This window comes from Ursus americanus, chromosome 1 (assembly GCF_024610735.1).
Source record: "Ursus americanus isolate L20-20 chromosome 1, mUrsAme1.1.p, whole genome shotgun sequence".
NCBI classification, from domain to species: domain Eukaryota; kingdom Metazoa; phylum Chordata; class Mammalia; order Carnivora; family Ursidae; genus Ursus; species Ursus americanus.
The window spans coordinates 81667504-81691097 of NC_142127.1; the positions used below are offsets into that span (position 1 = coordinate 81667504).

Here is a 23594-nt window from a genome sequence, read left to right on the forward strand (position 1 = left end):
ACTGCTTTTTGCAAGCAGAATGTCCGGCACACACAAGGCATTTAACAAACGCTGTTCCGATGTACTGAATTAAGTACGGACTTGGAAGTTAGATACCCGTGGGTTCAAAGCCAGGCCTTGCCCCTCATCAGCTATGAGAATTTGGGAATTTATCAAGCCTCAGTTGTATAAAACAGGAATGACAATAACAACCTGATTAGGCTTTGCAGGAGTTAACGAAGGTAATTTACATAGCGGAAGCCCTGTAGTTGGTAGCCATTATTATGACTTTCTGAGTTTTCATTTCTCCACCCTCTTGGCAACAGACAAGGTAGATGCTTGGTTCTTTCTTTATGTTGTTTAGAAACTGAGGGATATAAGTTTGATAAAGACAAGGCCTAACATTAAATCAAAGAGAAGACCTGTAGAGGAGGTGTTGAAGGTGTTGTACAGTTTTATTTATCATGCCCCTTTTCTCCTTTCTGCCCACTCTACTACCAGACATAAGTAAATAAACAGGTGAAAAGCAGCAAGTCAAAAGGTGAAATAATGTTAAATCATCCAAGGTCTGAAGAAAGCCTGGAAATGATATACATTCTAAATTACACCACCTGAGGCCACTCTGCTCTCGGGAGAGAAGCTGGCTTGTGGAGATGCTAAGAGTTCAGCTGTCTCCCTTGAGGGTTATCTGCAATGCAGATTTTTCTGAGTCTTTCCTAGCTAGGTTAGCCTCCAGACTGACCAGCTGCTCTCAGCCCGCCCAGCTGGCTTAATAGGATTTGTCTCTTCTACAGCCTGCTTCCTGGGGTGTCGCCACCAGAACATGTTCTAGATAAACATTTCCCCTCCCAACTGAACATCAAAATCCCTACCAATCCCCGGAGTTACAAAGAGTCCATTATTGCCTGAGTCCAAGAAAGGTAAATTATTGAGGAATTATTTTCCGCACTCTGCCTCTTGCTTCACACTTGGGTTTCGCAGAAGCTGTAAGTCCCTGTTGCAGAATAAAGAGTGGCATACTCCTTGCAGGGCTGGTAGAGCCAGGACATTGGGGGTGAGCTTGGAGGCAGCCGCCCCGGAATTTGCAGGCTTGCGCCCCCCGCCCCAGGTGTTAGTGCCGCTCAGCTATCTGATTTCATATGCTCTGCTGTTCCTTCTCGGCAGGACCCAACAAATCAGTTGAGCTGGGATTGTGACTATACCACTTTTCCCTGCTTTCTCTCTGTGTACAGATTCGTGCTCAGGTTTTTATGACTGAGCCCGCATACCGTTGAGCAAGGGATAACTGAGATGAGCTCAGGTCAAGGCTTCTCTCACTGACAGCTGTGTGCTCCGGCCAGTGACTCTGTAGGGAGAGGTGTCTCACCAGTAAATGCCAGTAATCCTTACTTCAAAATCGTGAGAAACAAATGTCACATGGATGATGAAGTGCTTAACAAGATTGTCAAGTACTTTTAATGCATCTTCATTTTTAAAGACTTACATTTTGTATCTACAAATAAAAATTAGATTGTAAAGCGGACTTTACTTAATGACATTTCTGCTACGATTGGATACTTAGAGGTGGTGAATAATAGTGGCTGGTATTCCAATTATTTTTATTTATATTTAGTGATAAACACTATTTAGAGGGAGTCAATTAATCTTTTCCAGTTTTTCCTTGTTTTTCTCTTTAGTCATAGTAATGGAAGGACTTACTTTCAGAACATTTTCATAAGAAGTGTCTCATTCATTTCTACATCTCACATGAAAAAAAGAATTTTCCTTTTAGGCTTAATTTTAACCATGTTTCGTATTTCTGGAAAATGAATTTTTTGTATCCAGAGGGAAAAAATTACTTATCATCATAAGATATTTAATAATCTTTGCTATTTAAAACGTTGCTTTAAAAAAAGTTAAATAGCTGTTCCTTATTTAGAAAGAGAATTCTTATGAATTACGTCTGAAATGCAGTAAGCTTGGAAGCCAATATGCTACAAAGGTATGCTCCTGGGAGTTTTTATTTCTTTAATGTTTGTTCCCCTTGTGTCACTAATGATTTACCAAGTGTGCAAATGAGAAGACTGCTGATTGATTCTGGTTTCATCAGTAATGATTCTTGAGTCTACTACAAAACAGTTCTAGGAAGGTCAAATTACATTTGGCTGGCCATGTATTTTTCTGCTTAAGAAGACCTGCAGATAAGAAAGGATAAAGGGTATTCAGCGTCTTAGTCTGCTTCAAAGGAGTACTAATATTTTTTTAAATAAATCTTAAAGATCTACACTTACAAACTAAAATTAAATTGTAAAACAGACTATTTGACAACATTTGAGGAAGGAAGTGGTTTACTTGTGTGACACACATTAACTCTCCTAAACTTTAAGGTCCAACTTCATAAATTCCTTTTGTCACAGACATGGGGTGTGAAAAATTTCTCTAACTAATTTATACAACATCTGACTCACACATAGAATGTGGTTGTTGTTGTTTTTCTAAACTAATTGTTTGGCTTTTGAATTTTATCTAGTTTAAAAAGAAAATCGACCGATATGCCTTACCTTGAATTCAGCTCAAACGAGGCTTAACTATTTATTTGCTTTTTATATTCCCTCAACATGAAATAAATCCACTCTTGACTAAAAAGAAAAAAAGTTGGCAGATTTCACCTACCATTGGGGTTAAAAATATAATTGACTTTTAAAGCAAATGTAAAAGCTATTAGGGTTTTGTTTTTGTTTTTTGGGGTTTTTTTGTCCCTCAGATACCCTTAGATAGAATTAGCAAAGGATGCCAAGGGGCAGTGGGCCACCTGTTCAGTGATGAACAAAGGGTGGCTGGCCATTCTTTGCATGCCCTTCTTCCACCAGACCCAGAGCCACCGTGGCATCCCTTTGCTCTCGGAAGGCTTGAGCTTTCTTTCGGCTCACTGGATCAGAATCCCAGCACTTCGAAGAGCTAGTGTAAATAGGAAGATGAATACAGAAATAGACCCTAAACTTCTATTACTAGATTGACGGTTAATACCTGCTACCAGTAAAAGTACACATTCGCACTGGGAATCTTTTTCATCAGCTCACTGAACAGGAAGCAGCTCTCCTGACAACTGAAAGAGACCAAGAAGACTCGGGTTCTTGTAAAAACCTTAGTGGATTTTGAGCACACCCTAACTACACCAATTCTCCAAGAGGATTTTTGTAAATGTGAAGTGCTTCCTATGCGGTTTGGTGTCACTTCTCTAAAATCAATATTGCACATTGGAAGTTCTGTACCAAATTTTAAAATGGCTTCATAACTTGCCCTGTTTTCTGGAAATAGGAAGCAGCCTGACAAGAGATACTCTGGTGACCATACTTCTCTGGCAGCTGTAAGGGCGAAGCTAATGACTCAGGTGGACATCTCATGTTCAAAAATCAATGGCTTGAACTGAGCCCATGTACAACAGAAACTGTTTAATCTTAAATATCCTTAAGATCTTTAAGATAAGAGTAAATATCCTTAAGTAAATAGATCATGGGGTGTGCACAGCCATTTTTCATCTAACTGCAGCCAGGCATGAAACTGGCTTCGAGCATGAGTACAATGATAGTTGGTTGAACAGGATTGCCTTTCCAAACAGACCTGAGGCCAGGAGGTGTCTGGGGGAAATAAACCCTTTCATTTACTTAAGGTTAAAGTACAATGCAGAAACTACAATATGGCATGGCTATTCTTTTTTTTCTACCTAGTATGTTCCCCATGACTGAGGCCCTAAGAAGACCATGCCACTGATCAATAATCCATAGAGAGAGCTTCATCACCTCCAGTGTGCCTTCGTAGTTATTCTCATCTGACGTACAAACTTGAAAGTGGGGTTTAGCACTGTCAATGGCATGTACGTGAACAATATCCTCCCTAATGATGTTCCGTTGACCTTTGGTACATAGAAGAGAAAAACAGGCACAGAGAAAACATTTAAGGGTGTGCTTTCAAAGCTTTTCTGCTTGATGGTGGGCGGTTCCTTTTGCTCAGTGTTAATAGCTACGTGGGGAGAGGAGTCAGCCACCCTCTTTCATCCCTGTTTAGCCTTTGCTCATCTCTTTGTATCCCCCGTTTGTGGCCAAATACCCCAATGGCTGCAGTTTTGCACATTTGTGGCAGAATCTGTTTTCGGAATAAATGTAATGCTATATAAGAGGACCCTTCTTTTTAGTAACTGTTCTGATCTTTTCATCAGTGGAACAACCCATGAGTGCTGTTATTGGTTTGGAAGTTGATCTAACAATCTAAGGATGTGTGTGCTCAGGTGGCAAAAAAGACATTTGGGAAGGTTTATATAACACCAAGGTAAAGCCACAGATGTCCTGCTTTTGCTGGGCAGAGGAATGAGCAGTTGCCTGGGGGGACATGTTACACATTCCAGAGAGCTAAGGGTTCTGCCTCGCTGAGCTGGGGTGGGTGCCAGGGTCCGCTAGAGGATTTTGTGTTGCGTACTGTGTGCGTCCACTAGTTTGCATGAATTTGCCTCTGAGATTCACTGGATCTCTTCAGCATCAAAGAGAGGTACTAAACAGGAGGCTGTAGATTAGGGTAGGGACCAAGAAAGATGAACAGATTTTACTCGTAAAATGATTGCATTTTTTAAATCATAACTTCAAGTTGGTATTCCCAGTAGATACCAAGGTATTCAGTAAATCTGTGACCAGTGCCCTTGAAACAAGAATGCTGTGCAAATCCCTGTCTTAATCTGCCCTAATCCAGATGAGCTAATTTGGTAGTTTGGCCCTTGCATTAACTACAATGACTGTCACACAGGGAGTTCAGTGCCGTGTCTACATAATCATAAATCGTAGTAAAAAGGATTTTGCGCCGGGTCTCAAGAATCTTACCAATACTCATTTTAGTGATTCATTTGTTCTCTGGTATGAACATCAGTAGTTAAAATAGAATTATAACTAAAAAAAAAAAAAAGGAGATCTTCTTAATGTGACTATCTCACTTTCTCTTGGAAGCTCTTTGTAAAGGATCTCCATAAAATTGTCATTGGTATTTTGCTGGAGTAACTTACAATGGCAGTCTGTTTTAGGGAGAGCAGTTGGGATTTTTCCATATTATGCAGACTGGCAGGCCAATAACCCTGTGCATATGAGTCTTGTTTATGGGGAGAACACTGTTAGGTTCTTTTATTACTTAAGTAAAAATAACAAATAATTATCCTTCTGTAAAAGAAAATACTGATAATTATAATTTGCCAGGCATGTTGTATATGGAGACAGGAAAGACAAAGTGTTAGTGTCGGCAAATCCCAAAACAATACCCTGCAGACTGAAATAAACTCCCACATCTAACGGCCTTCCCCCCGGAAATCCTAAAAACTTCAGGGGCTGAACAAGACTATATAGTTATGATATATTAGGAGTAATCAGAGAGATGGAGATTTTAAACATAGTCCAGAATTTCCCACTTTGTTTTAGGTAGCACAGCGGAAATATACTGAGAAAGAGAGAGAGAGGTGGAGAGAGAGAATACACAAGTGAATAATAAGGTCCAAAAGGAAGATATTTAGATGGAAGTCACTAAGTCACCAGACTGTTGTAAGAAACAATTTAAAAAATTCAAGATGCTTCTAGCTCTATTCATTAGTAGTCTCCATTAAACTATTTTGGTGAGACTTGAGTCAGTATCCTAGGAAGTTCTGTATGACTTTTAGATAGCAGTTCTGGAAATAGATTTATTCAAAATGAGCTCTTTTGCATTTGACACGTACAAAATAGCTTCATTTTCTGACAATAATTGGTACATGAAAAGGACACTTAACATGACTCTTCCGCAAACACAGATCAAATTTCATTAAACACATAGTGGGGAAAAACGTGTGAGGCAATCATTAATTTGAAAAAAAATACAACCAGACATTGTGAAATAAGTTTATTATAGCTCTGCGTGGAAATTTTTACATTATAATTCCACCTATAGGCTGATTCTAAGAAAAAGGAAGTGTTAACCAAGGGATAGATGGATGTTTAAGTAGATGATCATTTTATAAGTGGTCAGTTCCTTAGTGACCTGTGTTCACGTTATGATGGGAGGAGACCCAGTAGAAAAGAAATCTTCCAAATTTGTAAAATGGTCTCCCTCACTTAAAATCATATATCAAGGCTTTTCTTTAAGAAATCACCCCTTTACTTGACACCACCACGGAGGATCACCAGCAATAAGTTGTTCAGTCTTTTTGATTCTGGTCTTTCAGAGGATCACTTGAAGACTGTTGCTAAATATATGTCCGTGGGTAAAAATAGCCACCAAGAGTGGCTGGGTAGGACGCCACGTTTTGTGTTCAGGCTCAGTAAAGGGACAGGTTGTTCCTCTTGATATTAATGTGAAAAAAGAGATAAGGAAATTGGTGTTAAAGTTCTAGCAGATTTACGTTGTGGGCCCAATTTAATCAGTAGCCGGTTAATTAGCATCTATCTCTATTAAGTTGGGCATATAGAGAAGCTTCGGAAAAATCTGTACCAATTCCTTTGTTTTGATGATATCATTTTGAATGCAACAAATAATTATGACATTTGATAGTTGAGATCATGTCTCTGAGTCATTTGCTTTTGCATCTATCAATGAGGCTGTCTTCCCTTTTTGGAGCTGAGTAACTGCATAATTAAATTGTCATTTAAGGAAACAAAAACAGCAGAATGTCAAATGCTAACTCTGGTGACACGTGATGAAGAAGATCTCATATTTGTATTATAAGAGGACTCCACAGTAAACGTACAGTATTCATGATACTAAATATATCATTTGCTATTGTGTTCCTATTAAACCCCAGCAGAAATATTTATTAACCTTAAATGTATTTTTTAAGTTGCTTTATTTTTAATGATTAGAAAAACTAATAGCATCTGCCTGTTAGTGTAATAAAATAATAGCAAACCCGTTCAGTCACCAGTACTTCTTATGTTACACTGGACGTATTCAAGGTCCATTTCCAAGTAGGAGGTATTCTATTTTCAAAAAGAGCTGGGCACTTATAAACATGGGATACAATTTATCATTTAAAACATTTTCAAAAGTTGAGGGAAGTTCTGAGTATTTAATTTTTCCCTTCTACTAAATTAAGAGAGATATACTTAAATACAGTGAGAAACAACTGTTCCATTGACTAAGATGAATTAGTGAAGAGAGTATATAAAATTTGATCCCAGGGTCAGTTCATACCAAACACATTTTGATATATAATACATTATTCCCCCACCCTTTCAGTGGTCTTCATGTAATAATTCCTTGTGGCTGCCTTACCCCTGTGAGAGTGCTCCATCCCGAGATCCTGACTAGCCCGGTTCCCTTGACTCCAAATTCCTCACTGTGAAAGTCCCAAGCTAAAAGCTTATTGCTTAAACCTGCTCCTGTTTCTAGGTCCCATCTCCACCCCACTTATTGCCTCATTTCTTATCTGTCCTGTTGTCTTCGGAGCATTTACTAGATTTTTTCTTTCATCCTTCTACCCACTGAAAACACTTTCGAGACATCTCCTGTGCTCATCTTATTTAAAAATTCAAATGGTTGCCTCCCAAGCCTTTAGACTAAATGACCTCTCTTTGCCACAGAAATAGTGCAGTGGAAAGAAAACTGAAAACCTCCTTTCAGTCTTGACTCTGCCTCCCACCACTGACTGCGAGACCTCAGACAAGTTATAAACTGTGAAAAGACTGTCAAAGATTTAATACTCTGCACATGCATGAAAGATACTATTAGTGGCCACTCGTTTCTCCTTGAAATTGCTTTTTCCTTAGAGTCTGCAATACTGACTTGTCTTGTTTCTTCACTATTGTCTTTGCTAGCTTTTGCTCATGCTGCCACCCTACCGTTGGTCTATCCCAAGACTATTAGTTCATCCCAAGACACTTTTTCCACATACATTTGCTCAGCTCATCCATTTCAATTCAAGATCAATCTTCCTAAAACTCCACTGATTTATAAAACCTAAACTACCGAAAATCTCCAAGAAATCCCTGTTACTGCAGAATAAATACACGTTCTCCCAACTAAGATTCCAAGCTCTCTGTCATATGGCCCCAACCTACATTTCCAATTCCCCTTAGTTCCCCGTGTACCAACCACTTGTAGTTCTCATCGCCCACATCTCCTGCTTCTATTCTTTTACTTCTATTATTGTCTCAGTTTCTTCTTCTTGTCCCTCATCCCTGCTTGCCCATATCGTGTGTAACTATAAAGTTCATCTGAAATACCATGCTGTCCTGCATAATTGAAATTCAACATAATCTCTCCTTTGATTCAGTATAGTCCCTGATTTGTACTTTTCATCTGTACTCTTCTTACCCTAAGCTTTGTGTTACAGTTAATTACCATCCCAGATAGGATGATATAAGCTCCTTGAAATCAGGGAGGGTGTTTCATGCACTTTTTTCACAGGGTCTAAGTAGACAAGGTATAATTTAATGTTTAGTGTATAATAACCAAGGAAGAAATACTCAGAATGAGGGTCCCTGGGTGGCTCAGTCAGTTAAGTGTCTGCCTTCAGCTCAGGTCGCTGTCCCAGGGTCCTAGGATTGAGTCCCGTGTTGGGCTACCTACTCAGCCAGGAGTCTACTTCTCCCTCTGCCCCCCCCCCACTTGTGTGCTCTCTTGCTCTCTCTCTCTCTCTCTCTCTCTCGTTCAGAAATAAATAAATAAATAAATAAATAAATAAATAAATAATCTTTTTTAAAAAAATAAATACTCAGAATGAATATTCTGAATACTTTTTTCTCCTAAAAGAAGATTTCCTACTGCTTGGGCTCAAACCTCTTGGGAAACTTTAACTTCTAAAAAAAGTTAATGTTTACTGAATTATTTTGATTTTAATATTAAAGCCATGAATTAACATAGCCACTGGGTCATTGATATTTTTTAGTAACAGCTATACTGAGAGATACTTCACATACAAAAATTCAGCCTTTCAAATTACACAATTCAGTGATTTTTAGTATATTCAGAGGTATGCAACCATCTCCACTACCTAACTTTAGTATATTTTCATCATCTTCCCCAAAAGACACTCCATACACGTGGCAGTCACTCTCCATTTCCACCTCATTTATACTCTAGGCAACTGCTAATCTAGTTTCTGTCTCTGATTTGCCTTTTCTTCTGGACATTTCATGTAAATGAAGTAATACAACATGGTCTTTTCAGAAGGCTTCTTTTCCTCAGCATAATATTTCAAGGATTCATTCACGTTATAGCAAGAATCAGCACTTCCTTGTTTTTTATGACCAAATAACATTCCACTAATGAATACTCTACATTTTTAATTCATTCATCAGTTGATGGACATTTGGTTTGTTGAGTCATGGATTTTTAAAACTGAAAACAAACCCAGCGATTATTTATTCAAATGTCCTCGTTTTGCGCATGTGAATCTAAAGCCAAAAGAGGTATTCCTAGACTTTTAGCTAGACAGCTATTGGGTTTCTGATTATTTTAGGTGCTAGGTCAATAACAATATGATGTAAACATCTTTTTAAATTCATTCTTCCATATGGATAATAAATAGCTATAGACCACCAAGTCCTTATGGTCTGGGTAGCAAAAACAGTTATGGTCTTTGCCTTATGAAGCTTAGAGTCTAGTGGGGGAATAACCTTAAAGCAAATAATTATATAAATAAGTGAAAAATCAGAACTATAATAGCTGCTGTGAAGGAAAGATTCATGAACTAATCCTGTCAGGGAGGATAATTTAGCTATGATTTATGAATAAGTAATACTTAACTAGGCAAAGAGGATGGAAAAGAGCATTTCAGGTAGAGCAGAAGTACATGCAAATGTCCTGTGGCTACAGGAGTATGGTATATAAGGGGCAATGCCAGGAGGCTAGTAAAATAGAAGACAAGAGTAAGGGGTGCATAATATAGAATGAGGCTGGAAAGAGAAATAAGTCCTGGTGAGGCAGAGTATTCCAGGAAAAAGTAATGATTTCAGTCTTTTTCCTAAGAGCATTGGACCATTGAAGTATTTTCATCCCAGAACAATGTAAGCAAAAAGGAAATGTGCATTGCCTTACATCCTCTCCCAGGGCTGAGATGCATTTAAAAAGGTAAAACTTGGGGGCGCCTGGGTGGCACAGCGGTTAAGCACCTGCCTTCGGCTCAGGGCGTGATCCCGGCGTTCCGGGATCGAGCCCCACATCAGGCTCCTCTGCTATGAGCCTGCTTCTTCCTCTCCCACTCCCCCTGCTTGTGTTCCCTCTCTCGCTGGCTGTCTCTATCTCTGTCAAATAAATAAATAAAATCTTAAAAAAAAAAAAAAAAAGTAAAACTTGCTGGGTAATACATATCTGTTTTACCAAAACTTATGGTAGAATCTGTGGCATTTAAAGTTTGTTTTTACTGAATTCCTTGTTATCCAAAGTAGAAACTTGTGTTATTTTAACAGAATAAACAGTCCCTTATTAGAATTCTCCAATTCAGTTTTGTAAAGAGCTATTCTTTCCAAACCTCCTACAGAATAAGCAATCAAAGCTACTTGAGAATAAATAGATATATAAAGGTCACATTTTTTTCCATTGCACAATAACCATGTTTTAGACCTGCAAGATCTCAAGAGTACAGAAATAGTTCTCTAAACTGCAAATGGTTAATATCTAATTCTTTAGCCCAACTGCTTTTAACTTGAGGTCTGTTGGCTCCCAGGCAGTGTATGAGTGGGACACAGGAAGCTTTTGTACAAATAAAGGTCATGCCTACATGGGCGTAGATCCAAAGCTTTCATTAAATTTTATAAAGACTCTATCTCACACAAAAAGCTAAAAACCAGATTTTTTGAGAAGAGAAACAACCCATAAATTACCAGGAAAAATATTTGGGATTACTTTATATCACTAACAGAAGTTTAAGCCTGTACAATTAAAAACAACAAAAACTAACAACATTTAAACTAACAGCTATTACTAAGCTAATATCTTGAGAACCACATCCTCCTTTTTTTAAAAAAAAAAATTGGTCACAGTCAAAAAATCATAATTGTGCTAATAAGATTAGTTATATCTTATATAGCAGTTATTTCTCAAATTGGGACCCCCAGATCATCCTCTTCGAGGTCATACTGAGTGCTTCTGAGGGATGTAGATTCCTGCACCCACTCCAGACCTCTGGGAACAAATCCCTGGAATGAAACCCAGGACTCTGAAATTTTAAACAGGATCCAGGTGATTGTGATGTCCAACCATGTTGAAAGTGCTATAAAACACAATAAATAGCAATACTCTGTTCAATGTTTTGACAAACCAGACCTACCCAAGTCACTGAGTTGTATCATAATACCAATACCATGTATCAGTGAATATACATCAGACCCTGTACAAGAACCCTTGTCTCCTATTTTACCTATCCCTAGTCCTTAAAATCATTCTCCAGGAAAGTAGATGTTATTATTTACAATTTGTAGATGAAGAAATTATGCCTGATGAAATTAACTAACTTGCTACATAGAGGTCTGGCTGGCTCTAAAGCCTTTCCACTCTGTTAAGCGGCCTCTTGCTGTAACCATTATACCAGTGACCCACAGCAAGAAGTATTCAGAAAAAAGAAAGTGAATGGAGTCATGTGTGAGTCTAACAGTCCCGGTCATCATCCACTGAAATCCACTGTCATCAACTAAATTACAGATTTAGAATGAACAAAGTATAACACATGATCCTCTCTTGCTAAGCACAACTGTCTGACACATTTCTAAAAGAAGCTTCCAGATGTAACACTTTACAGGCAGGAATAGTGTGAATATGAGAAAATTGCTTCCAGTTGTTAAATTTAATAAGCAGAAAACATAAAGGAAAGCCAAATATTCTATCATATAAAGTGACCCTAAAATCTTTTTTATCCTCTTTTATGTATCACTACCAAAAAAGAAAGGGGAAAAAGCTCTGTGTAACTGGATAAAGGAGCTGCAAGATAGTCTGTTGGACTTCTTTAAAATATGAGCTTTTTTTTTTTTTAAGATTTTATTTATTTCTTTGAGAGACAGAGAGAGAGCATGTGCACCCCCTTGCATGAGTGGGGGGAGGGGCAGAGGGAGAAGCAGACTCCCTGCTGAGCAGGGAGCCAGATGCGGGGCTTGATCCCAGGACCCTGACTGAGCTCAGGATCTCAGCCGAAGGCAGATGCTTAACCAACTGAGCTACCCAGGAGCCCCTAAAATATGAGATTTTACAAGATTTTTGCCTGTGAGAGATGGCTCTGTGATGTGTGTATGCTATATCACTTCATTATGCATCGTCTCAGTCAACACCTTTGTTAGGCACTAATAATGAAATGATTCAATTTTAAAAAACTGACAATCATGTCTATTTTATAGGCATTGACGTAAAAGAGTTCAAACCTCTTTGCCAAAATTATAAATATAACATAATTCTTGTAATTTTGAGAGTGACTAAAAACAAATTAGTTATCATTTAAAAACATGTTTGCATTTCAGTAATGAAGTCATCAGATTAAGAAATTTAATTTGAATTTTATGGTAACAATGATTTCTTTTTAAATATCTTCACAGGTTATTTCTTTTAAAGGAAAAGGATTTTAATTGTTGAATTATTTAAGAGAAATGGCTGTTGGTTTGTATAGTACTCAAAACTAAGTGTCTGGGAAACTGGAAACCAGAAGTTGCCCCTGGATCTGTTATGACAGAGTTAGGTGACCTGTCATATAGTGGCATAAAAGCTATTCCTTGTGGTCCCTGCTGGAAACTGACTTTGCTATTCAGTCGGCAGCTATAGCAAGTAATTAAGCACGGGGACAGGACCCATGGGCAGAAAGAGCTGCACTGGGGTCATGAGGAGTGGCCCATTATGTACTTTCAAGTTGGGAGGGGGTTAGGGATAGCATTAAGTCTCTAAGGACTTTTGGAAGCAAGGTTTCCAGGACCTTGAGGGGGCTAGCTATTGTTGGGAAAAGGTCATTTATTACTGTCTAATAAAACCTGAGTCATGAGACCCTTCAAATATATATTGGTGGGTCATATGCTTGGGGGATGACTGCTAACATGTATCTTGAGGGGTAGAGATAAAGGAAGTTTCCAAAGAAATTTTTATATGTTAAAGGAGACTTACAGGATCCTGGGGGTTGGGCTAAGTTTGCCTTTTGCCCTTAGCAAAGTATTAACATCGAGGCAGCTGAGTTTCTAGAGGAATGTCAGTACCCGTTTCAAGGACTTGCCAATGGGCTGTAGGTAGTAAGGAAATTTAATAATTTTTTCTTCTGCCTTTGTTTCCCACATCACATGGGTCCCTTTAACGCACTAAAACTTCATCTTAGAACAGATTTCAAAGGGAATCTTACTTAAGGACAGAGAAGCTTGTAATGTTCTTCTGACACATAAAGGTCCTTATCTTTTGGCCAAGCTGTGGTATTACATGTGTTTTCTTCCAAACAATTTAATGGAATAAGTTCCAGATTTTAGTGTTATTTTAAATTTGTATCAGGATCTAATGTGTCCTCACCCTTTCATGTCTATGCTCTACTGTAATGGCTTTCAGTGAATTTCTGGAAGCAATTGATAAGGTTACCTTCTATTAAACCAGGGTCTAATTCCCCCTGTGGTCACCAGATCTCCAAAGAGCCAGGGAGAGTAGCTGAGCAGATTGAAGCCGACTTTCTGTGCAGAGAGAAAACATATTCAGTCCACACTAACTAGATAGAGCCACCCAAAACAGGAGGCCAAGAGGAAGTCACAAATGGCTTCCAGTTTCTTTTTAAACTGCTTCCCCCCCCCCTTTTCTTTAGCTGCATGAGTTTTCTTTTAGCTGGATGACTTTCAGTTTGGCATGACATTAAAAAATAGGATGGATGTGAGACGGAAAAAGTGAAATTATAAATAAATTCAACAAAACAAAACCACTCTGCCATGGGACCTGTATTCCTTCACGGAGAAGCTACTTCTGAAATCCTTAAAGTTGAAGCCTTTGTGTAAGGTGAAGTAAGGCAGGTGGCCAGGTGCAGGGGGCACGCACAGGCGGGGCCCCTGGCTGGCCTTCCCAGTGCGGGGAAGAGCCTACCGGGATGGGGGCCGTCCGTGGGAGTCGGGCGGGGTCCTGCCCGTGGAGTTACATGACTCTGAGGCTTTTCTGCTGTAATTGTTGGGAACCACAATTTTAAAAGATAACACATTTTAAAACTCTCAATAACTTTGCTTAAAGACTGTTGACTCCTCTTTGGCTCCAAAGGAGTTCTAAGAACCATCCTCAGAGTGAGAGGGTGAAACCCGACCTCTGAAGCAAACTTTTGTGCCTGCCAATACCCACAGCGGCTGATGTAGTCCCAGGAGAGCCCAGGAGAACCCTAGGGAGGCGACAGCAGCCCTCACGTTTCCTTTGGAACAACAGTAATTAGAGCAGCTGGAATATTTGCAACCTCGTTGGTTCACTTGCTGTTTTTTTCTTTTTTTTAAAGCTTAGACTTTAATCTTATTTTCATATGTTTTTATATAAATCAGACCCATGTGGCTTGATTGTAGATGTTAAGTGGCCACTAGGCGCTTTCGATAAAAGCCTTTCAGGAGCAGGCAGTGCTTGGGGTTCTCTGGAATCTGGCTCTCCAGCCCGCAGTCCCTGTCTCTGTGTGCCCCTCCTGTGTTGATTTTGGTCTGCCTCCTTCCTCCATTCCAACGGCCCTTCATCTCAGTGGTGTCTATTTACTTAAATCTAAGCCAATTAAATAAAGCATAATAATAGAACACCCTTCTGAAAAAGAGCACAAAGGAGAGGAATTGCATGGCCACTGACAGAATAATAGAGGAGGGGAAAAACCTTTTAAAGAGCTCCCCAGCAGCGGATCTGCGTCCTCCTCTGGCTCCTATTTATAGTGAGGCAAACTCTTTTGTTACCAGCATCTCTATGCAAAGCCCTCCCCTTTTGTTCGGTGAAATCTTAATGATATATCCTTGTGTGTTTTAATATTTCTAAGATTACTGATGGGAGAATTATTGTATCATGCATGCTTGAAGATTGCTATGGAATTTCCAGAGCACTGGGGAGAGCTAATATAGTAGATTCAGGTAGATGTTAAGGGGAGCTTTTATTTTGATGTATTTTTTCACCCAGTAAGTAATATTCTCACTCAATTAAGAAATCTTCACTTTTTAAAATGGGTCATTACTGGAAATTTCCTTAGTAATAAAATGTTGGCCCCCACTCTTAAGAAAATAACTTAGGGAGGAAAGAAGTGATTTCAAATTAGCATTATAGAACAGGGAGGAGTGGGTGCTGACTTAGTACCCACTATGCTAATTAAGTTATCACACGTTGCCGCTTGAACAATCTGCAGCGAAAGATGAAGGACCCGAATCAGCTGGAGATCACCCTTAATTGTCAATACTTCCCCAAGACTTAAGTGAGTTGGTGAAATCCCTCTGCTTCTAGAGAGCTCTTAGGGCTGTGGGCTAAAAGTAGATTTGCCAGAATTTCATCTTTCCTGTCAGATAACTGCAGCACAGCATGAATTTTCCTCTCTCTGGTGGAGCCCCCCCTTTCCTAAATGTATGCTTTTTCAAATTGTCTAGTCAGGATGTCGCCCTCAGAGTCCTGAAGCTCAGGCAAAGTACATCATCACTCCGCCAAATTCTGACTTTTTTAGACCACAGCTGGAATGTGCGTGCTCACAGTGGCCTCAGAAATAGCCTGGTGCTCTGGTACCTGGGTTCAACCAAATGCCTCTTCTGCTTCCTTGGCGAAATCTCTCTCTGCTCCTGCAGGTTGACAGATGGCTCCCAGTAGGTGACCTTGGGGCTATTAGTAAATGAGATGCTTTCTTTCTCTGGCACAATCCTTCTCAAAGACACTCTCTGTCCTCAGAACTTAAAAAAGGCATTTGGCTGCTAAGCAAAACTAAAGAGAAGAGTTGAAGCTAAGAAACCATGTAGTGGCAAGTGAATATATAGTCTCTTCACAAGAAATACCATTTGAAGACTGATATTGAGACCTCACAATTGTCCACAATTGTCCAAGCACTTTCTACAAATGATTTTATTGAATTCTTGCAGCCGGTCTATAAGGGAAATCTCATAAATAATTTCCATTTTTATTGATAATAAAACTAAGGATCCAAAAACTTAGAAGTTCTGCACTGTCTTCCACCAGCCGGTAGGAGATAAGCCAGTGTTCCGACCCAGCATCCATATCCAAAGTTTGTGTTATTTTTTATTTAAAAATCTAACTTAACCAAATTCTAGTCAGAATGGTTAGGAAAATAACCTGTTATGATCCTTATATTTATTCACTCATTCAACCTTTACTAACCACCCACTTTCAAATCAGGGAAACAGGAAGCCATGTAGAGAAGATTTCATTGCTTGGAATAAAGGAGTTCATATACACAAAATTAAAGGATCAACACACTTTTCTATTTTTTTGCAGTACGTACCTCAAGTTTTCATCCATTTGCTAAACAGTTATTGAGCAAGTACTTGCCATGAGACAGGGAATGTGATAGTAAATATAAAAGAAAATGGCATATGCCCTTCTGGAGCTTACAGATTCGTTGGGGTGGGGTGGGGTGGAGCAGACATTAAACAAATAAATAACACACAGTGTTGCTGATGGTGTAGGGAAATAGACAATGGTAGGAGTGTAAATTGCTAATACCTCTTGAGACAATTTGAGAATATGGTAGCCTTCTTTGAAGTGCATTGTATACTCTTACATGGTTTAATTCTTTTTGTTCTTCATGTGTATTCATTTTGAATTCAGAATACTATGAAAAAAGGAATTCATATATTTGAGAGAAACCAATGGCTTCTAGGATTGAAATAAAGCAGAAAAAAAAAAAAGATGGCGGTATAAATCTGTTTCAATTCCAGTAAGGTCTGTTAACAACACAAGGTAATTCATATGAATGCCAAATAGGTGATAAAAACAAGAGCCATACACCTGGAAGTGGCTGGGGAGACTTCTAGAAAACAGCTCTCCAGTTCAAGGAGGAGTTGACAAACCTAGAGGAGGGAGGGGAGGAAGGGGAGACACAGGAGAGAGGAAGAGAAGAAAAAGAGAAAGAAGAGGACTTTGTAGAAGGAGAGAAGAAAAATATGAAACTGAAATGAAAAGGGCAATTCACAGGTCTCTAAAGGAACTGGAGGCTTCGTGATGGTAGAAAGTTGGGGATAAAGTTGAACTCATTGAGCGTCGTCAGAAGCTCTAGAGGCCAGGCCTAGAAATTTGGTTTTTATCATATTGACAGAAGAGGTTTGACCATGAGAGTGACATCACTGGGAGGCATCCTAACCCGGTCAGTTTTGTGGCTGCCTGTTATGTCCTTGGTGCCCCTCCCCAGTTCTTCCTCGTACCACATGAGCCTGCAAACCTGCACTAGCTTCTTCTACCATTTTAAAAATGGTTTGTGTTTGTATGAAAATTAGAAACAAATGAACAGATGGCTTTCTGTCAAGCAAAGAAGTGTTAGTTCTTCAGATATATTCTGATTCTGAGCAGAAAGCAGCAGTGTAAGATAGAAATAAGTGAAAACACTGGCGCATGTGCCCTGTCACTGCCCAAGGTTCTCTACATTGCAGTGCCTCCTGTATATTATTTATAAAATAAAATATTTATTTATACTCCGTCAGAGTCAGCATATGTTAACAATTTAGCAGAATAAGTTTTTTGCTGATATCAGTGAGCATTTCTTTTCAACCCTTTTCAACCAAGAAGGGATCTAAACTCCACCCTAATGGGGGCTACTGGACCTTTCATCATGCATCTTTCACTCTTGCGATGTAGATATTTACCACTCACCAGATCTCCATGTGTTTATTTATTTTTTAAAGTAATCTCTACGCCCAACATGGGGCTTGAACTCACAAGCCCAAGATCAAGAGTTGCATGCTCTACCGACTGAGCCAGCCAGGTGCCCCTCCAGAGCTCCAGTTTATCCTCCGTGTTTCTCAGCCCCTTACTGAGGCAGAGCCATAGTGGTTAGTTCAGTCCAGTGAGTGGTAAGAGGAGGCAGTATGTGTCACTTCTGTGTTAGAGCATTCAAGAGCTGGCGTGGCCTGATCATGTCTTCCTCCCTGCTACCATAATCTTGGAGGCCATGAATGGAGCCACAAATGAACATACTCAGATCACGGGAGAAAGCGGGCCTGAAGCATTGTCCTGCTCACGTCGGGATTTGCATGAGCAGGATAGCAGCCTTTATTGTGCAAAGTCTCTGAGACTGAAGCTTAACTTTTCTGACTAATCCGGTCCTTTATCCTTCACCCATTTGTATCCTATTTTTATGGCCTTGAATCAGGTTGAGGTGCTTTGGACAAGACTAGCTAATTTCTACTAAGCCGGCTTAACCCAGTCTGCTAGTCCTCAGCAATAGCCTGGGTATCAGGTTTGGGAATCAAAAGGGAAAATTCTTGCCGTCTACCTTACCTAGATTCTCTGGTCAACTGGAGACCGTATGTTTTGACTAGGGCTTTTGTTAACTGTTCTTCGTTCATATATTTTGAAGTATGTTTCCTTTGCAAGAAACATAATGTTCTCCAAAAGGGAATTTGGCAAAAGCCCCAAGAAAGGAAGATCTTTCTCTGATCTGTCCAAGTATCAGTGACTTTGGTTCACTGTAACTTTGGCTACTTACAAATAAGTAGGGATAATGAACTGCTTTTAAACATATTAGGGAATAGAAATGGTTTAGTAGCCTGTTAGACTAAATGATTTTATGTGGGCAGCTGCTCCCCTGTTTAAAGACTGCTTGAATAGTAGATCTTTTCCCAACAGTGTTGGCAATTCTGAATGTCCTCAATAGTTAAAATCTTGTTATCCTGCACAAGTGCACTGAATTACATAAATTGTTCAAAATCACACAGATCAGATTGGTAGAGGAGGTGGAGAACAATGTCACTATTGTTTATTTGAGAGCCGAGTAGGCTAATGATAGCCAGTGAGGTCAAGGTTAGCCTTCAGAAATGCTATTCAGGATTCCAGCAACTTCAAGCATCTCAGTGTTTCATTTATCTGACAAAGTCTATCAAAAGATGAAAAATAACCAAGTGATACTTACACTAGTCTGTGTTTCAAAGGTTAATGAGTAGTACATCCTGGTCTAACAATCCAGGGAAGATTTTATCTTCACTTTGTTGCTTAAGGAAACATGGGTTCTTATATCACTTGAGAAAACCACACTGTGGCAATATTTTCTTCCTGAAATTCTAAGTCTGCATGAACTTATCAGTCTAACTTCAGTGCTAGGGGTGTCACATAACTCGCACGGAAATATGCCAACAGCTGGACACGTATTACATGCAGACTAAGTGCATTATATGCACATCTATTTATCTGAGTCATCAATTGATAAAAGCTTATTTTGTCTATAGCTTAACAAGTGTCTATCTTGGGTTCCTCATTAAATGATTTACTTAACTTACTTTGCAATGCCAACATACACCCTATTCTCTATTAGGTGCAGGCTAGCCATCAAATATAGTTGTTAACCAAATTAACCTTGTCAGGTGTTGCCAGCCATGATTTTCACACCCAACTCTAAGAGGTTCTGGAAAGTGGCATAAGCAAGCCTGATAGGAATGATGGAGTAGAGAACAGAGACAGAACTGTAGTTGAGTACATTTCAGTTTGGTCAAAAAGCTGAATATACTGAATAAAATATGTGCTTAGTAGGTATTTCTAGTAAACTGAAATTTGCCATTGGTGAGACATCACTTTGTGTCAAGGAGTCCCCAAGCCTTTATGCTTGAAATTGTTTTTAGCCAGACTTGAAGACCTAACACCAATTCTCAGGGCCTACAAAGAGTTGGAATAGGGGTATCTGGTTCAGTCGGTTAAGCATCCTATTCTTGATTTCAGTTCAGGTCATGACCTCAGGGTTGTGTGATTGAGCCCTGTGTTGGCCTGTAGGCTCTAGGTGGAGTCTGCTTGTCCCTTTCCTACCCCTGCTGTCCCTCCTACCTCCCCCCCGCCACCAGCTCTCACTACCTGTGCCCGAGCTTGCTCTCTGTCTCAAATAAATAAATGAAATCTTTAAAAAAAAGAGTTGGTATATGGTTGAAAGGCTTGTCCACTTTCTAGCTATGTGATGCTGGGAAGAGCACTTAAAGTCTCTTGGCCTCAGCTTTCTCATGTTTAAGTAGGGATGATAATAGTTACCTGTCTTAGAGGGTGGGATAGTGAGGAATGAGTGAATGAATGTATGTGAAGTACTTGGAACACTGTCGGGTGCATAATAAATGCTGCATCCGTGTTTGCTAATATTATCTTAGGGATGTTCAGCCACTCTAAGATATCAAATACTAAGACTGTGTCAAATAATATTCTTAACAAAAACTGTGTTAAAGTAATTTAATCTTTTTGATCTGGAATAAAAATGATCACTTCTAACTGCAGTGTGTTCATTTAAAATGACTATCCAATTTTATGTGCCTCATGGAATAGGCCCTAAGTTGCTTTTAAAAAAATAAATCCCAGATGGCATTTATCTCTTTCTCATAAAATAAAGTCTAGAAAAAAGCATAGGCATTTTAATTTTATAACAAACAAAAAAACACAAAAGTCACAATGATGGGTAAATGGGGCATTATTTTTATGACTGAAATTTTCTAACAGTAACCGCCATTTTCTCATAATCATCTCATTCTTTGGCCAATAATTTCCCAACTCTGTTGGAATGAAATTAGCTTTTAAGTGTTCAGGGCTGGAATTTCACTTTCACTGACATTTAACTATTGAGTTAATATTTGGAAAGACTATAAAAGACAGGAAATTAGTTTTTTAATATTGCTTTTCGTATTACTCGAATGATGAACGTGTTCTTTGATAACAGGTGTGAGCAAATGTTTTTTTGTAAAAGGCCGAATAGTAAACATTTGGGTCATATATAAATACATGAAAGGCCGTGCAGCGTCTGTCACAGCTGCTCGACTGTGGCACTGAAGCACGGAAGTCAGCGTGGACAACAAAGAAGTGAATGAATGTGGCCATGTGCCAACAACACTGTACTGAGAAAAACAGGCAGCAGGCCCAACCTGGTCCATCGACCACAGTTTGCTGATACTTGTTCTGTGGAATTCTTTCTCGTTTTTTGGGTTTTTTTTTTTTAATTTTTACTAGGGTAAAGGATGCATGCATACATGTGTAATGTGTATTTGCACACTTAGACACATACACGGACATGTACTTCAAAATCATGAAGTGTAAAACATGCATATTAAGGAATTTAAGGAAAATAGGGAATTTAAAGAGGAAACAAAGTACGATATTCTATTCAGCATTCATTGATTAAATACCCAGGACTCTTTCGATCGGAACAAGGTGCCGAGCTGCTCTACCTTTCTGTTTTGGCTCTAAAATCAACCTACAATGTTTAATATGCTTTTAATCAAAGCTACCCTTGAAAATTCTTTAAGTAGTCTGAAGTTATTGTGTATAGAACTCTGTATAATAATGTTATATATATTCCAAATTTGAGAACCACTGAGCCTAACTAAAGTGAAGAAAAAAAAAAGCTGTGTTCAGACGTGTGGGCAGTGCAAACTTTTTTTCCTAAAATAACTATGAAATTATGTGAGGGATTGGAGAATTCTATTGTTTCTTCCCGCCTGCAGAATTTTCTTTTTTTTTAATGTTAAGCCTTTTTAACTTTGATATGGATTAACAGACTTGTTTGCTGCTACATATTCTGTGTGAATGCTCGCAGATTAAGTGAACTATTACATGTAAAAGCACTTAATACAGGACTTGACCCAGTCAATGTTGCGTTCGAATCAAACCCTGTCTACTCATATCCCTATACACCTTGTTCTTTGAAGGGTGATTGAGAAGAAACGAGCCAACTGCTTCTTGTCTTTCCACGTTTACATTTTCCTATTGGGTCTTGAAGAAGAGTCAGTGGCTATCACAATTTGAGCCTTAGGGCCCTTTACTTGTGGAGTGACATCTTCCTTGAGGATATATGATGGGTCACTCCACTCTACCAGGTGTGAAATCACACAGGCCCTGGTGATAACACTTAGAGATGCATAGATTTAGATACCTGTTGTAAGCAAGCATGATTTCAAATTGGGCCTCAGCTCTGCCCTTGCATGTAAGGACAAATCACTTCTGTGTTGAGGATGATTACACCTAAATGGCTGAAGAGGTACAAAACAAGCCTAGTGCCTTCTAGTAAGTGGGTTTATGTCCAGATACCACATCAGTAAGACGTATCCTGTATTGTTCTAGTGAAATTTCTAAGCAGAACTACTAGTCCAGAATGACTTTTAGGATTCTGAATGTCAAAGTAAGTTTAGTACACTATGGGGAAAATTTAATTAGTTGTTAAAAAATTCCTCTCCATCCTGTGCTGGAGGAAATCAATGCTACTGGGCTAGAGGCCCAGTCCTTTAAAGATATAATTAACAATTTGCCAGGATGAGTATATTCTCTTGTGAGAGAATACAATTGTCTGCTATTTATTAGCTGAAAACAATTTAGACAATTTAAAATTTTATTTTTCCTTGGATATAATACTTATGAAGCTTCACTAGAGTGAAGCTAAGAAGTGAGAATACGTGTGCACCTGTTAACATTTTTAATTCTCCATTCCAAACACCTGAGAAAGCACTTAGCTGGTTGTAAACGCTCAATGTGTGACTATAGAAAGCCATCATGAAATTCCATGGCCTCCTAGTTACCCAATAGGAAAAGAGAAAGCCACAAGCTGAATTTGGTATTGATCTACGTGATGTAATAGATTTATATGGATCACGGATTAAATGATTAATTTCCTAAATTCGTTTTTTTTTTACAGATAGAAGCCAGAACATATTATTAACCTTTTGAGAATACAACATAACGAATTTTACCATTTTACTACTTCCTTGAGTAGGTAAGACCCTGTCCTCCTACAATAAAAGAGTTATCTGCGGTTGTGAAAAATAACTCTCTGTTGACCACATTTTTAAAAAATCTTCATGAAATAAATATCAATTTGTTTTGATAAGGGAGAAATACATATGAATTCTATAGGTAATAGATTTAGGATTATTAAGTAGCATTTCATAATGTTTTGAATGATTTAATAGTAAAAGAGTGAAAAGTTCTTTTTCACTCTTAGAACTGAAAACTATGAAATGAGAATTGAACTAAGCCTGTTTCTCCTGCTATGGGTAAAAACACCAACAGTATTTTCTCAGCACTTACTATGTGCCAGATGTGACTTGCAGACTTACTTCACATAACTCACCCCTGTATCCTTAGAAGAACTCTGGAAGTAGATACAGGGATCATTCCCATTATACAGATTAAGGGTTTGAGGCAGAGGAGAGAAGGCAAGTAGATGTAAGGCATTCACCCAAGATTTTATGCATAGGCCTGAGAGCAGCAGGCACTGGGAGAACACGAGCCCCAGCTGTTATGAGAATAACTTCATGTTGTCCTAGAATTGCCTAGCCATCAGATTCTCCTATGTTTGGAATTGGTTCTATCCAAATTTCTGGAAGAAGAAAAAAAAAAAAAAAGAACCACACATAATGCATTTACCAAAAGAGTCACGGCAGGCAGCATTTATGTTTGTACTTGTTACTTTACAGCTGTTGCATGAGTAAATATAAAAATATATATATACTTTAGCACGGTTTACAAGGAGAAAAACTTTTTCTTTTATTGTATATCCTTCTTTAAACTCAAAATTCCTATGT

At 38.8% G+C, this 23594-nt stretch overlaps 1 protein-coding gene across 14 annotated transcripts in view; it reads left to right on the forward strand.

Annotated features, from left to right (window-relative positions):
- The window catches only part of MAP2 (microtubule associated protein 2), a 278987-nt gene that overhangs the window by 150921 nt on the left and 104472 nt on the right, over positions 1-23594 (forward strand). For 13 of the 14 annotated variants that reach the window (XM_087863130.1, XM_087863100.1, XM_087863105.1 and 10 more), the window contains exon 4: positions 22706-22783. The exons of the other annotated variant lie outside the window; for it this stretch is intronic. The gene's annotated coding sequence lies outside the window, so the exon portion shown is untranslated. The remainder of the gene's footprint in view (positions 1-22705; positions 22784-23594) is intronic. 14 annotated transcript variants of the gene reach the window in all.